The following is a 14,681-nucleotide window of genomic DNA, read 5'->3' on the forward strand; positions in this document are numbered from 1 at the left end:
CAAACTGATCACAGTTGACGCACTTCACTGAAAACGCATTTGGCCCCCATAACATTGTACAGAGCGTACTGAACATTGAGCTCCCCGTCGTTCCACAAGCTGCAGCCAGGGGCTTTTTCCCAGCCCCGGAAGCCGGCACCCAAGGGACACGGCCCCCATTGCCAAGGGGCGAGGGCCTGGTACCCCCCGCCAGGGATGGGGTAGGGGACAGATGATCAGAGGTCCCACCTTCCTTGTGCAATGTATGTGCGTGTGTTTGTGAGTGTGCATGTTTGTGTGCGTGTATGTGTGTGTGTTGGAGTGTGTATGTTTGTGGGGTAAAGGGTGTGTGTACTAAAGGGTGCAGTTCAAATTGGTGGGTAGGGCACTGGGAGGACATATCCTGAATACTCATGGTGATGTCCAAACTCCCTCCCCACCAAGGGGCTCCAAATGTCTACGGTGCAGTTAAAATTGGCGGGTGGGGCACTGAGAGGACATCTTCTGCTTGCCAGCAGTGATGTCCAAGCACCCCTCCTACCAAGGGTCCTAAATATCTATGGTGCAATTAAAACCGAGAGGGGATATGCCTGTTACCACACGGCAACCATGGGAAGGGGGCCACTGCCAAGTATCTCTTCCCCCCAAGGTGCATCGCAGGCTGCCCCCCCCCCCCCCCCCCCAAGTCACCTTAATAAGTGGTTGTAAGAGGAAGGAGAGTAAGTCGGGGAAAGCTGGTAGACTGGCCCCCGGTTGGTGAAACAGCCATCCCCCAGGACCCCAGCCTGGGTCTCCTCAGCCCAGGGGTCCCATCCCCTGAAGCGCTGACGCCCCCGGCAGCACACCCCCTACCCCACACAAAGAGAGAGGAGCCAGGAAGCGCCGCTCCACGGAGTAAACCCAGGCCCCTGCCCCAAGGGCTGCCCCTGGGAGAACTCTGGTCATGAGGGCAGCCGTTAGTCGGTGGCAGGAAACAGGTGGGATTAATGACCATTTCAATAAAGTAAGATATAATATATCGGGGAGCCAGTTTCCGGGAAGTAACTTGGATGAGTATGTTCCGTGCCAAGAGCCAGACCCTCTGGTACCCCCAGGCTGGTAAGTGGGTCTCACCACCCTGTGTTGATTGCCGATGTGGCAGTTGCTCTCCTTGGTGCGGAGGAGAGCAGCCCTGGTTTGACGCCAGACGTGTTGGACTGAGGGCACCACCAAATCGAATTCCTGGGACGGAGACAGAGGTGGTGAGTACCTAAGGGCGGCCTCGAACGGAGACACCCCAGCAGCGGAAGAAGGATGAGTATTATGAGCATACTCGATCCAGACAAGAAATTGAGACCAGTCCTTATCGTTCTGTGCCGCCAGGCAACGGAGGGCCGCTTCCAATTCCTGGTTGGCCCTCTCTGCTTGGCCATTAGACTGGGGTGGTACCAAAAGGTGAGGCTGACCATGGCACCTAAGGCGGAACAGAATGCCCTCCAAACCTGAGAGACAAACTGAGGACCACGGTCAGACACTATATCCGAGGGTATCCCATTAAGCGGGAACTAATAATTGACTAGGACGTCAGAAGTTTCAGAGGCGGTGGGTAACTGAGGTAAGGGGATGAAATGAGGCATTTTAGAGAATCGGTCGACAATAGTGAATATGACCGAATTACCCTGTGAGAGAGGCAGGCCGGTAACAAAATCAACGGCGAGGTGTGACCAGAGTCGGCTGGGAGTGGATAGGGGATGGTGGAGTCCAGCAGGGGCTGAGTTAGATGATTTGGAGCGGGCACAGTTGGTGCAGGTAGCAACATACTCACGGATGTCTTATTCCATTGAGGGTCAGAAGATCCGCCTACGGATGAGGTCAAGGGTCTGGTGCACTTCGCCGTGACAGGACACCCGGGAGGCGTGTCCCCAAGAGATTACATCTGACCTGAGAGAGGATGGGACAAAAAGAGTATCCCTGGGACAGGGTGCGTGATCGGGTTCCTCACCTTCAGCTTGGAGTACCCTGGTTTCAATGTCCCAGGTGAGGTTGCCCACAATACAGGTAGTAGGCAGGACAGTGGTGGTGGTGCGTTCTATGGGGCAGTACTTGCGGGAGAGGGCATCAGGCTTGACATTGCGACTCCCGGGTCTGTATGTGATGGTGAAGCGGAAACGATCGAAGAAGAGGCACCAACGGGCTTGCCGGGAGTTAATTCTTTTGGCCATCCGCAGATAGGCAGAGTTCTTTTGGTCGGTCCATACGGTAAAGGGTTGCTTCGCTCCCTCCAGCCAGTGAAATTGAACAGTGTTGACGTGGAATTCACATTTTTCATACTTGACGAATAATTGGTTTTCCAAAAGCCTTTCCAGAACCTGACAGACATGGTTTTCATGTTATGTTTGGTTTTGGGAATAAATGAGAATATCATCCAGGTAAACGAAGACAAAGCGATTGAGGAAGTCTCTGAGTACGTCTTTTACCATCCACCCATCTTCCACTGCTTATCCGGGGCCGGGTCGTGGGGGCAGCAGTCTAAGCAGAGATGCACAGACTTCCCTCGCACTTCCTCCAGCTCCTCTGGGGGGACCCCGAGGTGTTCCCAGGCCAGCCGAGAGACGTAGTCTCTCCAGCGTGTCCTGGGTCTTCCCCGGGGCCTCCGCCCAGTGGGACATGCCCGGAACACCTCTCCTGGGAGGCGTCCAGGAGGCATCTGGACTAAATGCCCGAGCCACCTCAACTGGCTCCTTTCGATGTGGAGGAGAAGCTTCTCACCCTATCTCTAAGGGAGCGCCCAGCCACCCTGCGGACTGAGGAAGCTCATTTCAGCCGCTTGTATTCGGGACCTCATTCTTTCGGTCATGACCCATAGCTCATAACCATGGGTGAGTAATGGAACGAAGATCGACCAGTAAATTGAGATTTGCTTTTTGGCTCAGCTCTCTCTTCACCACGACGGACAGATACAGCGACCGCATAACTAGGGACGCCCCTCTGATCCGCCTGTCAATCTCATGCTCCGGTCTTCCCTCGCTCGTGAACAAGACCCCAAGGTATTTAAACTCCTCCACCTGCGGCAGGGACACTCCACCCACCGAGAGATGGCAAACTACCCTTCTCCGGTCGAGGACCATGGCCCCAGATTTAGCGGTGCTGACCCTCATCCCAGCTGCTTCACACTCGGCTGCAAACTGCCCCAATGCACAGTATCACGTTGTCAAGATGGCTGCCGCTTGTTCAGATGGAGTTTCATGCACTCCCGATGACTGTAACCCAGGACATTCACATTGCCAACTTAAGGAAACCGTTCAAAAGCTTAGACTGGAGCTCAGAGAAAAATCTATTCTAATAGAGACAATTCTCTCAGTATCGACATCCCAGTCTAAGTACATCCAGCAGCTACAGCATTCCATCAGCACCAACCGCTCCCTGTCTCAAACTCTTGTGTGGTTTGGAGAAATTCCGGCTTAAGCCCATTCCACCGCCACGGACAGCAACATCATTCCAATGTGTGGCTGTAAAAACAACGGGTGGGAGCGGACGGACGGGGCTCCAGGCACCACCAACCCAAGCTCTGCAGTGGAGGCCCAGGAGTTGACAGGACCTCCATGAAGACCAGGCCGATGCTGGGCCCAGGGCTCCAGCCCTCTGCTCTACGCCCAAGCAGTCGTGGGCTGAGGTGACACGTCGCGGCCGGAGGATCTGTGGACCCGACACTGCCAGCTCGGGGAACCTAGCCCTGACCAAGTGCTTTGCCCCGCTGGCTGAAGACCTCACTGCGGCGTCAACGACCTGAGCGGGCTCACCGGGACCGACATCGGGTGGATCTCCTACCGTGGCATCCTACCGTGGCATCCGACTCTGCTGCTGGTCTCAGCCAGGCGACAGCTTCCACCTCTACGGGTCCAATGGCGTCTGCTGCTTCGGGGCCCGCTTTGCTGAAACCTGACCTGCTCACGCTTCTTCCTGGAGCAGCGGCACTGGCCCAGCCGCCCGGATCCTCCTGTTCCGCTGGCGCCCGCCACGAGAGGGAAATGCCGCCGTCTGCTGAAAGATGCGGTGGCCCGACGCTCAGCCGAACTTCCCCGGGGCTCGCGCGCCGCATCCTGAGTTTCATCAGCTTCAGGGGATCCACTCTCCACAAAAAAAACGGGTCTTTACGCTGGAGTACTGTCTGCCCGGTAAAATCGCTGTGGAGCTCCCCTTTCTCCACCTGAGCCTGGTGGAGCGGAGGCCGCTGCTCATCACCCCGCTGCTGTCACGGGGTGATGGGGTCAGAAGATGCCACACACTCTCTCTCTCTGGAGCGGTCGTCAATGACATTAAAAACTCTGCCCACCAACTCTCTGTTAAACACCCCCCCTGTGCGGAGACTTTCATCATACATGCATGCACCAACAACCTGAAACTACAGCAATCGGAGACTCTGAAAACGGACTTCATCCATCTGATTCATACCATCCAACAGTTAAACATAAACTGCATCATATCTGGACACCTACCTGCACCCCGTTATGGAGACATCATGTTCTCACGCATCTGTCAGCTTCACATTTGGTTAAAAACATACTGTCATTCCATGAGCATTCCATACATTGATAATTTCACAACTTTTTACAATAGACCATACCTCTTCAAATCAGACGGTTTACACCCTAGCAATAGTGTCTTCCCAGCATGAACATTGATCTCACCCTCTGTTCTTTCAATACTACTCCAAGCTGACGGTTGAACCAGGACACCCACACCCCTGACTCATCATTTTCTGCCATACAGCATCATATACCAGTCCACATCACCAACAGACATTCAAATAATTTCCATTCATATCCACGTGCCTCGCATGTTAGATGTCTCCGCCTAATTCAAACATCAGTCACAAAACCCATGTCATGCTCACAACAGATTTTACCCACAACGATGAAGATGGCTCTTTTAACTGTCAGATCACTTTTCAATAATTCTTTTATCGTGAATGATCTGATTTTAGACCATGATTCAACCTGTTTGTTTTTAACTGAAACCTGGCTCACTGAGGCTTCTCCACCTAATTTTAACTTTTTATTTTCAATCAGGGGAGAAAAGAAAGGTGGAGGTACTGCATCGATTGCTCACAAAACAATATTATCTGAAAATATTTTACTTAGTAAGTATTGTTCATTTGAGCATCATGCTTTTCTCTTTGGAGACCCACCTGTTTTAACTGTCACAGTATACAGACCACCAACCCCTCCTTCCTGTTTTAGCGAAGAATTTTCTGAATTTTATCATCTCTTCATATTAGGTACAATCAGATTTTAATAACTGGTGATTTTAATTTGCATGTTGACAAAAATGACGATATCTAAACCTGTGAATTTAAAATCTTCTTAACAGCATGGATTTTCAGCTGCATGTCACACAGCCAACTCACAACAGGGGACACACCCTGGACCTTGTCATTACCTACGGTCTGTCCACCGGGGTGTCCTCTGTTGTTGACTTGGCCATATCAGACCATGGTTGTGTGTTTTTTAATGTCACCAGTGAAATCCAGCAGGAAGCCTCAGTGAGAACTGTGAGGAAACGGTAATTAACTCCTGAAGTGGCTGGAAGTTTTATTGATATTTTTAAGCAAACTCTTGCTCAGATCTATCCTGCACCCTGTGATTTTATTGTTGATCATTTTAATAACCGACTTCAGTCTTCCATAGACGCAGTGGCTCCATTCAAAACAAAAACATTAAGAACCACTCCTAAAATCCCATGGAAAACTGATGACATTAAGGGTCTGAAGCAGAACTGCAGGAGAGCAGAGAGGAGATACAGGAAGACGAAATTAATAATCCATAAAGACATTTTAAAAGAACAACTCAAAATCTACAATAACTCAGTTAAACAGGCCAGAACCTCTTATTTTTCAAAAATCATTTCAGAAAATAAAAACAACCCCCAATTTCTTTTTAAAACAATTTATATTTTAATAAACAAAGACTTCAATAAGTCCTCCATGCCATCATCTAATGCTGCATGTGAGGACTTCGCAGACCACTTCATGGGTAAAATCAATGCTATAAGATCAAACATTTCATCTATGCAATACACTGATCTTAACAGACCACCAGCATTGTTTTTACCAGAAGAAACACTGGGGAGTTTCGTCATGGTTATTGCGGAGATGCTTGGTCGAGTTGTATCCCAAGCAAACACTACAACCTGCCTTTTAGATCCCATTCCTACTTCACTTTTTAAAACATTTTATGGATTCTTTGAGTCAGAACTTTTAGACACAGTTAACTGCTCTCTTCAGACAGGGGTCTTCCCCTCTGCCAGTAAGACTTCCCTTCTGAAGAAGAGTCAATGACACTGACCAAAAATATAAACACAACACTTTTGTTATTGCTCCCATTTTTTATGGACATTGAGCGTGTTTGGGATGCTCTGGATCGGCGTATACGACAGCGTGTTCCAGTTCCTGCCAATATCCAGTAACTTCGCACAGCCATTTAAGAAGAGTGGACCAACATTCCACAGGCTACAATAGACAACCTTATCAACTCTATGCGAAGGAGATGTGTCGCACTTCATAAGGCAAATGGTGGTCAGACCAGATACTGACTGGTTGTCTTAGTCCCTTGACCCCCTCAGTAAAACAAAACTGAAGATTTCAGAGCGGCCTTTTCTTGTGGCCAGTCTAAAGCACACCTGTGCAATAATCATGCTGTCTAATCAGCATCTTGATATGGCACACCTGCGAGGTGGGATTGATTGTCTTGGCAAAGGAGAAGTGCTCACTATCACAGATTTAGACAGATTTGTGAACAATATTTCAAAGAACTGGTTATTTTCTGTGTGTTGAAAATGTTTCACATCTTTGAGTTCATACCATAAAAAATGGAAGCAATAACAAAAGTGTTGTTTATATTTTTGGTCAGTGTAGATCCAAAAAATCTGGATAACTATAGACCCGTATCCAATTTACCATTTTTAAGTAAAATAAAAAAAAAAAAAGTAAAAAAGTAAAATAAAATAAAAAGAGTTTTTAAATGCCACAATTTTAGAAAAATATCAGTCTGGTTTTAGGACAAACCATAGTATAGAGACGGCTCTTTTAAAGATCGTTTATGATCTTAGAATAACCTAGGCCTCACAGAAACTTTCTGTTCTGGTGCTACTGGATCTTAGTGCCGCTTTTGATACAGTAGATCACCAGATTTTATTAAAAAGACTTAGGAGTCTGGTAGGCCTCTCTGAAAATGTTCTGTGGTTTTACTCTTACCTTATAGATCGACACTTTTATGTAAGTATGGATACGTGCTCTTCATGAATCCATGAAATAAGTTGTGGGTTTCCTCAAGGGTCGATTTTATGGCCAGTACTGTTTAATTTACATATGTTGCCTCTTGGTGAGGTCATCAGAAGACATGGCGTTGACTTTCACAGCTATACTGATGATACACAGTTTTACATCGCCGTGTCTCCTGATGACCTTGAACCTGTTAACACTCATCTAAACTGTATTTTAAATATAAATTCATGGATGGCAGAAAACTTCTTACAGCTCAACCAGGACAAAACAGAAGTTTTAATCATCGGTTCTGAAGACAAGAGAGAGATGATTTTACCACATCTTCATAATTTTAAACCTTCTCAATGTGTGAGAAACCTGGGCGTACTTTTTGACTCTGAGCTAAATTTTATCCAACACATTAAAAACGTCGTTAAGACAGGATTTTCTCGGGTTCCGGTGACGTCACTCTACCGAATGGCAGCTTAACGCAGTAGGTCTCTCTATTTTATCGTCTTCACCCCGTAAAAACATCAGATTCTTCTAAGAAAAGGTCGGAAAATAGCATAGGAATAAGCAGGGTGAACATGGGGAAAAAAGAAAAGCAGAAAGGGCCGACAGGGGAACGCACAAATGAGGAAAACGCCGCGGCGGCGCCACCAACACAACAACAACAAGAAGCTTATGCTATGGCTAACCCGTAGAAAGGGCCCGACTCACTCAGTGTTAGCCACAATACTCGGGGAAATACGCGATTTCCGCAGAGAATTCCAAGACTTCAAGTCGGATTTGGCAAGTATCAGTAACAAAATAGCTGAAGCGGAGACACAAATTGATAAAGTGGAAGACCGGGTACAAAACATGGAGCATGTAATGTTAAAGATGCTAAAGATTGTCAGCGAACAGGAAGAGAAAATTGTGGACCAGGAGAGTCGGGCCAGGAGAAAGAATTTAAGACTCTACAATGTTCCTAAGGGAGCAGAGGGATCCTCCATGCAGGAATTTGTGGAAAAAACCTTAAAAGATTGTTTAAATCTCTCTCAAGACACCAATCTGGGCATTGAAAGATCACATCGGGCCCTCGGTGCAAAGAGGAGCGGAACAGAAACTCCCCGCTCGATTCTGATACGGTTTGCCAGCTTCACAACCAAAGAAGATGTTTTACGCAAAGCCTGGGGAAAAAAGACTGTTCTTCTGAACGGAAGAAAAATATATTTTGACCAGGATTATGCCCAAGCCATTCTATGGAAACGGAAGGACTATGCAGAAGCAAAAAAGGCTTTAAAACAAAAAAACATCAGAGTCCAGACGCCATATCCAGCCAAACCTTAGGGTCTTCTACCAGGATGGAACTGTGCTCTACTCTACTGCGGAGGAGGCGGCCACAGACATGAGAACCAGAGGCTTACAGGTCAGCGATGTTACACCAAGGGAAACCCTGACGGAGCAGCTGTCCCGAACAGCCTGGGAGATGATGGGAACACAGCAGCAGCAGCAGCGAGACACAGAGGAGCACCGAGAGGAAATCATCCGCAAGAAGCTTCGAGTTTTTAGGAGGCATTCCCCCGCTTCTGCACTCTAACAAATGATTCATGGGGTTAGTATGTAGAACTTAAAAAAAACAAAATTTTAAGCACAAATATTTAAGTTTGCTCGATAAAGTTATAATAGTAAGTTGTTAACTTATTTAAAGAAGTGAGTTGAACTCAAATTGTATTAAAGTGGTCAGAACTTAATATATTGCACATTTTTAACCATCAATTTTGTGTTCACTCAACAACAACAAAATATTAAGTTGGTGAAACTTGATTTTATGTTGAGCATTCTTAAAAAAGCTAGTGCAACAACACCGGAAAGACAGGCCACGCCTTCGAGGAGAAACGGAGCAAGCACGAAGCAGCTCAATGAAGGACTGTCCTCTCTGGTAAGTTCTCATTTTTAAAATTTGTTTTTGGCCAATCTAATTCAAATAAAATATTATCTTTCAACTGTGTCGCGAGAGGTGCAGGAAGAAAACACCTTACTACACCTGCCATGATGTTGTTTTCTTGCAAACGTCGACTTTTAGCTAGCAACTGAATTCATAGGGTGCTGGGGGGGGGGGACTATGTTATATTTTAACAAGACTAGAACCAAGCATTCGGTGTCATTTTGGTCTCAAGTTCAACTGAATAAACGGCAAGAATAAACTGCCTTCTCGCAGAGTTTTTCTGACATGTCTCACTGTTGCAAACACACAACGTTAGCATTTGAATATTCCTGGCGGGAGAAACACTAACAGCTTTGTCTGCGTCAGGTGTCGCAAATACAGCTCGGTGGGGTTATTTATCCAGTTCTGGTGTTATTTGCCTGTATGAGAGAGACATTTTGTAAGTTTGAATGTTTTACTTCACTCTGTTAATTAGTTTCCTCTTAAGATTAACTGCATAATGAGTCATATCTGGAACATTGCTTTTCTGTAGGTTAAATATTTACAGTTTATTTGTTCTCCAACTAAGGCAGCTATATCAGTGATACATTATACATTTTTAGCAGATAGAAAACGTTTATCGAGAAAGTCCAGCTCATCCCTTATCCGCACCTTTCCTGCAAACCCTAATTTTATCTTAAAACATAGACGAATATATTTGGCAAGAAAGTTTATGGTCTTAACTCACTTGAAAAAAGGAAAAATAAGGAAGGATCATTCTTGAACAGTTGGAAAATTGTTGTTCTGTTTTTACTCTTCACCCCAGCTTTAGTTGGAAATACATTTTTTACCTTATAGTTTAGCATTTAAAAAGCTGCTCCAAGTTTTATTTTAAGGTTTTTTGTCTCCTTTGTAAACCAGTTTAAATAAAATGTTAACCGTTTTTATTTTTGTAAACAGTTTTCTTATAGTTTTTCAGGTCTAACCTGTAATCCTAATTATCAACAGTGCTGTTTATGTAAATTAATTTAAGAATAAGAACCACCAGTCAGTGATGTCAGACACATATGGCATGCTCTTTTTAGTGCTGCTCATGGAAATATTTTACTTAAAGCATTTACTGTGTAGATGAATGTACAAAAGTGAATTGTAACTTTTCATGTTTTACTTATTTCTAAACAGATTAATGAAGGATTTAAACGCATCACCACTATTGGGGCAACATCCATGTCAAAAGTAGACCATAACTCTTCAAAAATAATGTCCCTGGTTTCTACAAGAGGAGGAGCCACAAAAATGGACTTTCAGCATATTAAGACTATGGTGGAAGAGGTAAAAACATGTTAGTTGCCACTTGACACTGTAAGTTTTAATCAGTTCATACACATTAAGTCTTCCTCTTCTCTCTACAGGATCATTCCATTGAAAGGAAAAGGGGGGCTGCTATTCATTCCTTGGTTGTCTACCTAAATGAAAAAGAAGGAGATCTTTTCAAAGAACTGGTGGTAGGTAGAGGACTTATAAGACACTTGATCCCTTTTTCTTTGGACTTCAAACATTGTTTTTATTTTAAAATTATTTTTAGGATGAAGATGCTGACATCACCAGGGAAGTCTTGAAAATTTCCATCGCAAGAGGGACTACACCAGTTCATGCAGGAGTGGTGATCGAAGAAACAGAAGTCCTTGGAGACCTGGATGTACCCAGAGCCTGTGCCTTGCTTATGGGACTGATATATGCCCTGAACATCAGTAAATCAAAAAGTCTAAAGAACACTTTGCAGGTCTTTCAGAAAGTTTTCTTTGAGCTTAATGCCCTGAAAGGGTGAAGAACTACTTGGCAGTAAGTGTTCTAAAACAGTGGTGTCAAACTTCATGCCTGGAGGGCCGACGTCCTGCTGGTTTTACAGATCTTTCTGCATCATTTTCACCTAGTCTGGTGTGTCCAGCAAGAATGAGAAAAAAAGAGGACATTTGGAGGAAGTGAGAGCCTCAGTTTCTTTGTTTCCACCAACGTCCTCTTTTCTGCCTCTGATTGGCTGAACACATGTGACCAGGTGATTAAAAGGAAGTACAACAAGGAAACCTGGAAAACCAGCAGGGCATCAGCCCTTTTGCCTGGAATATTTACACCTGTGCTTTGAAATCTGTTATTGTGCTGCTAATTTTTTTTTGCAGATGCATGTAGCAGCTACACCTTTAAGCAGTTTCAATTGTAAGCCTAACAAAAATGTTTTATGTTTGACTTTTGAAGGTTTTGTTTGTCACTGAAGTATTTCTTTTACTTTGTACAAAATGCAGGAGATTAAATATTGTTAGTCACTACCAATCTTTACATTCTTTTGAATCTTTAATTTTTGAAAAGCAACGAGAAATGAGTATTAAAGGCGGATTATCGTTTCTTAATTTTGTGAAGTATTGGATGGTGTATGTTTGAAAAATACTGTTTCTTTTCATAATAAACAATTGAAGCAAAAACGAGAATGGTGGAGTTGTCTCAACTGATTGAATTAAGTTTACAATGCTGAAAGAATTAAGGTAACAATTTGCATGGACTTTTTTGAGTCAAAGTAAAAGAAAACAAATAAGTTGAATTAGCTTAAATTCAATAACTTGCTAACTTAAATTCACCAGAAGCTTTTACTTAAAAATAAAAAAATAATTTGTGTTTGTGGTACAAAATAAAATTGAGTTAATCAAACTCAAAAAGTCAAATTTAATTTACTCAATACTGACTAGAGTTGGGATAACTCAAAAAGATCAATGCAAATTGTTACCTCAATTTTTTTAAGTTGGCCCAGTGTATTTTTCTTTAGAGTGTGCAGAGGATCAGTGAGGACGAACAGTCCTCCTGTTAAAGTCTGTGAGTACTTTTCCCCTAACAGCTGAATGTATGCAAGAAGAGAGACAACGGAGAAACGAGTATTAAAAACATAATCAGGGGCCCTTTTCCCAGGAAGAAGGGTTTTCCCCTGTTGGTACTTGAACTACATCCGTGTCAGGGTCTGACAGAAACGACCCCAACCTTGGAATCACGTTTTTTACTTTTTTGTTTTTTTTGTTACTACAGTTCTTTGTTCTTGTTCATTAAGGGAGTTGACCAGTCAAAAAGGTATCTATCTATATTTTGAAATGTGCAATTTTTTTCCAGATTGACGAAAGGTATTAAAGTTATTTCTTTTAATGTCAATGGACTCACAACTCCTATTAAGCGTAGCAGAGTTTTGACTAAGATGAAGAAAGAGCAAGCACAAGTGGTGTACTTACAAGAAACTCATCTTAATGATGAGGAACATGAAAAATTAAAGAAAATGGGCTTCACAAATATGTTTTTCTCCTCATACAAATCTGGCCGTAGGCGAGGCGTGGCAATTTTAATCTCCAAAAATGTGAATTTTGAAAAGTCTTTTGAGATTAAGGATAAAGAAGGTAGGTTTGTTTTAGTCCGGGGAATGATAGATGGTAATCTAATTACATTCATGAATATATATGCACCACCAGGAAGCGACTTGAGTTTCTTCAAAAAAATTATTAATATAATGGTAACAGAAACCCGAGGTCTATTGATTTGTGGTGGAGACCTAAACATCAGACTGAGGCCAGACTTGGATAGTTCTAGTGGGAGAATACAAGAGCCAAATACTTTATATAAAAAAGTCTATACACTCATGGAGGAGGTGGGTTTGATAGACATATGGAGAGAACTTTTCCCTACAAGGAGAGACTTCTCCCACTACTCGGCTCCACACTCAATTTATACCAGAATAGATTATTTCCTAACTTTTGGTAAAGATAATGATACAATCCAAAGATGTGAAATGGGGTCAATAGATATAAGCGACCATGCACCATTATATCTAACTATTCATCTAAACACATGTCCAAAACTATTCTCTTGGAAATTAAATTCACTCCTTCTTAAAGACACAAATATTAAAAAAGAAATAACAAAAGAAATGAGCGATTTTCTTAAAATAAATGATAATGGAGAAGTGTCATTTCCAATTCTATGGGACTCATTAAAGGCGGTCATAAGAGGGAAAATTATCTCAATCGCCTCTTATAGGAAGAAAATGTGTAATAGAAAGGCTGAAGAATTACAAAGAAATTAACACAAATAGAAAGCAAACATAAAAAGAACCCTTTAACAAGCACACTGCAACAGTTAAAAGAAGTTAGAAACGAAATAAATAATCTGAGTACACAAGAGATAAAGAAAAAATTAATGTATCTGAAACAGAAATACTATGAAGGTGGATCCAAATCAATGAAAATTTTAGCATGGAAACTAAAAAAGAAAATCGCTGACAGCACTGTAAGCATAATCAAACATCCAGAAACCGGAAATATCATGACCAAATTAAGTGAAATGGATGGGGCGTTTGAAGCATTTTATAAAAACTTATAGTCCAAAGTAACTGGTGGGACGGAGGACGAGATTGATCATTTTCTTAACTCCATAAACCTACCAACTCTGAACGAAGAGCAAAATGAGAGAATGACAGCAGAGGTCACAGAAATGGAACTTAGGAAAGCCATAAGTCGTCTAAGAACCAATAAATCGCCAGGCTCTGATGGCTTTACCGCAGAGTGGTACAAGGAATTTAAGGACGAGTTGATCCCTATAATGCTTCAGACATTCAACTGGGTGTTAAAGAAATCCCAAATACCACCAAGTTGGAACGATACCATTATTTCTGCCATTACCAAAGACGGTAAAGATAAATTTGAGTGTGGCTCATATAGACCAATCTCCGTCCTTAATATAGACTACAGACTGTTTAGCTCAATTATGGCCAGGCGAATGGAGGAATTCTTACCCAATATGATAAGTAACGACCAGACTGGATTTATAAGAAACCGGCAGACACAAGATAATATACGCAGAACCCTGCATATAATAGAGCAGATACAAATATCTAAAAATAAAGCTATGCTCATGAGTATAGATGTGGAAAAAGCATTTGATTCAGTAAATTGGGACTTTCTGTATAGAGTATTGACTAAATTTGGGTTTCATAACATAATTATTGAAACAGTGAAGGCTCTGTAAGCCAATTCCACGGCAAGAGTTAAAGTTAATGGTTACCTCTCAAATAGCTTTACTATCCAGAGAGGAAACAAACAAGGTTGCGCCTGCTCTCCACTTTTATTTGCCTTATATTTAGAGCCACTGGCACAATCAATTAGACAAAACAAGGACATTAAAGGAATAAACATCCAAGGAAAGGAACACAAACTCGCGTGTTGATGAATCTGTGCAAACATTTTGGAAACTTATCAGGGTATAAAATTAATATGGACAAAACTCAAATACTTGCTCACAACTACAGCCCTCCAGACGTTTTGGCGGCGCAATACCCACTGAGATGGCAGACAAAATCAATAAAATATTTAGGTGTAAACATACCTAAAGACCTGAATAAATTATATGAGGAAAATTACATCCCACTACATAAGAAGATAGCGGAGGATGTAAAACGTTGGAACTTGATTCCTTTTCTTTCTTTATATTCAAGAATTGAATCCATCAAAATGAATATTTTACCGAGAT

General features: G+C 43.1%; 1 long non-coding RNA gene across 2 annotated transcripts; it reads left to right on the top strand.

The window, feature by feature from the left end:
- Positions 1-5,591: 5,591 nt before the first annotated feature.
- Positions 5,592-11,611, top strand: LOC144994008 (uncharacterized). 2 transcript variants are annotated; one of them, XR_013657347.1, is made up of 4 exons: positions 5,592-9,143; positions 10,311-10,460; positions 10,541-10,633; positions 10,714-11,611. It is a non-coding gene; the product is annotated as an uncharacterized LOC144994008 (long non-coding RNA). The 2 variants fall into 2 exon arrangements; XR_013657349.1 differs by lacking the exon at positions 5,592-9,143 and adding an exon at positions 9,495-9,588.
- Positions 11,612-14,681: the final 3,070 nt, after the last annotated feature.

This window comes from Oryzias latipes, chromosome 1 (assembly GCF_053564925.1).
Source record: "Oryzias latipes strain Hd-rR chromosome 1, Olatipes_Hd-rR_3.1".
NCBI lineage: Eukaryota > Metazoa > Chordata > Actinopteri > Beloniformes > Adrianichthyidae > Oryzias > Oryzias latipes.